The sequence below is a fragment of the Colobus angolensis genome, unplaced genomic scaffold (assembly GCF_000951035.1).
Source record: "Colobus angolensis palliatus isolate OR3802 unplaced genomic scaffold, Cang.pa_1.0 Scaffold238, whole genome shotgun sequence".
NCBI classification, from domain to species: domain Eukaryota; kingdom Metazoa; phylum Chordata; class Mammalia; order Primates; family Cercopithecidae; genus Colobus; species Colobus angolensis.
The window spans coordinates 1227712-1230538 of NW_012115577.1; the positions used below are offsets into that span (position 1 = coordinate 1227712).

The window sequence follows — 2827 nt, forward strand, 5'->3', positions numbered from 1 at the left end:
GAGTGAGGACATACCATGTTTGGTTTTCCATTCCTGAGTTACTTTACTCGGAATAATGGTCTCCATTTCCATCCAGTTTCCTGCAAATGCCATTATTGCATTCCTTTTTTATGGCTGGGTAGTATTGTATGGTGTGTTTATACACACACACACACACACACATACTCTCTCTCTCTCTCTCTCTCTATATATATATATATATATATATATATGTAATTTTCTTTATTCATTGATTGATGGGCTTTTGGACTAATTCCATATTTTTGCAATTGCAAATTGTGCTGTTATTAACATGCGTATGCAGGTATCTTCTTCGTATAAGGATGTCTTTTCCTCTGGGTAGACACCCAATAGTGGGATTGATGGATCAAACAGTAGATCTACTTTTTGTTATTTAAGGAATCTCCATACTGTTTTCCATAGTTGTTGTACTAGTTTACATTCCCACCAGCCATGTAGAAGTGTTCCTTTTTACCACATCCATGCCAACATCTATTGTTTTTTGTTATTTTGATTATGGTCATTCTTGCAGGAGTCAGGTGTTATTGCATTGCAGTTTTGATTTGCATTTCCCTGATCATTAGTGATGCTGGGCATTAGTGTTTGTTGGCCATTTGTATATTTCTTTTGAGAATTTTCTATTCATGTCCTTAGTGTATTTTTTGAAGGAATTGTTTGTTTTGTTCTTTCTGATTTGTTTGAATTCTTTGTAGATTCTGGGTATTAGTCCTTTGTCGGAAGTGTAGACTGAAGATTTTCTTTCACTCTGTGGGTTGTCTGTTTACTCTGCTGATTGTTTGTTTGCTATACAGAGGTTTTTAGTCTAACTAAGTCCCATCTATTTATCTTTGTTTTTGTTGCATTTGCTTCTGGGTTCTTGGTCATGAAGTCTTTGCCTAAGCCAATATCTAGAAGGGTTTTTAAAATGTGGTCTTTCAAAATTTTTATGGTTTCATGTCTTAGATTTAAGTCTTTGATTCACCTTGAGTTGATTTTTATATAGGGTGGGAGATGAGGATCCACTTTCATTCTTCTATATGTGGGCTGCCAATTAACCCAGCACCATTTGTTGAATAGGGTGTCCTTTACCCAGTTTATGTTTTTGTTTGCTTTGTCAGAAATCAGTTGACCATTAGGTACTTGGCTTTATTTCTGGGTTCTCTATTCTGTTCCATTGGTCTATATGCCTATTTTTATGCCAGTACCATGCTGTTTTGGTGACTGTGGCCTTATACTATATTTTGAAGTCGGGTAATGTAATGCCTCCAGTTTTGTTCTTTTTGGTTAGTCTTACTTTGGCTATGCAGGGTCTTTTTTTGTTCCATATTAATTTTAGGATTATTTTTTCTAGTTCTTTGAAGAAAGATGGTGGTATTTTTGATGGGACTTGCATTGAATTTGTAGTTTGCTTTGGGCAATATTGTCATTTTCACAATATATGTATCTATACATATATTTTGGTTATACAATAATTTATTCTTCGAGAGCCTCCTCTCCCTGCCCTTGCAGTCTCTAGGTCACTTTTTCCACTTGTAGATTTTGTGTGCAAGCCCAGAAAGATGGCTGCAGGCAGGGGCACTGCGTACCGTTCAGTGAGACCCATAAAGTGGCTGTGACTATCTTCCTCATACTGCAAGAACACGGCCGGCAGATCCAGCTCCTCATACAGTGCCTTCACTCGGGCCACCTTCTTGGCCTCCTTCTGCCGGTAATTTTCCTTCAGGATCTCGTACTGTTCCGGAGTGGCCCATTGCAGACACTGAACCACTAGCCAGCAGGATTTGTTGTCCTGGATGTCAGTGCCAAATTTGCGGGTCGCACTGGGGTCCCCAAAGAGGTCAAGGTAATCATCCTGAATCTGAAAGAACTCTCCCATCTCCAGCAGGATCTTCTTGGCATTGGCGTGCTCCTTCTCACCATCAGTTCTCGCCATGTACATGACTGTAGCTACAGGAAGGTAGAAGGAGTAGAAAGTTATCTTGTACTTTTCAATAGATTTGTACCTCCTTTCGGTGAACCTGCCAAGATCCACATTGCCTGTGGGGCTGTGATGAGGTCCAGGGTCTGTCCAATCTCAGTCTGATAGGAACTCTGCAGGAAGAGCTCAATCAGGTTCAGGTAATAGGGCTGCTCCCGGCAATAGAGCTTCAGCAGGTGGTAGATACATGCTCCCATAAGGATAGCATCATTGATGGCATCCTACCCCATGTCCGGCTTCTGATACCAGCAGATCTGCCCCTGGAGGGTGAGGGATGAATCCATGATGTCATCTGCCACCAGGAAGAAAGCTTGCAGCAGTTCCACATGCTAGCCCACAGTCAGGGCCCACTGGAGCCTCTCAGTATCCTGTTTCCTTGACTCCACCAGCTCCCGGAAGGCTAGCACAGTCAAACCCCTGTGACACTTGCCTCCAATGGCATTATGCTCCAGGATCTCCTTGAGCCAGGCAATACCATCTCCTGTCTCTGGGTGCCCCATCTCATCCTCAGTCAGCACCCTAATGATCTGGGAGAAGTGCTGAACAAAATCCTGCTTTTCTTGGGCATAAACATCTGATTTCTGGTCTCCATTCATTCTGAGGGAGGAGCAAGGGATCTTTTCCTGGATGCGGGTTCCTGCTCAGTCCCATTTTCACAATATTGATTCTACCCATCCGTGAGTGTGGGATGTGTTTCCATTTGCCTGGGTCATGTGTGATTACTTTCAGCAGTGTTTTGCAGTTTTCCTTGTAGACGTCTTCCACCTCCTTGGTTAGGTATATTTCTAAGTATTTCAGTATTTGTTTTGCAGCTATTTTAAAAGGGGTTGAGCTCTTGATTTGATTCTC

At 41.9% G+C, this 2827-nt stretch overlaps 1 pseudogene; it reads right to left on the reverse strand.

Moving 5' to 3' along the window:
- Positions 1–1444: 1444 nt before the first annotated feature.
- Positions 1445–2583, reverse strand: LOC105513992 (annotated as a pseudogene).
- Positions 2584–2827: the final 244 nt, after the last annotated feature.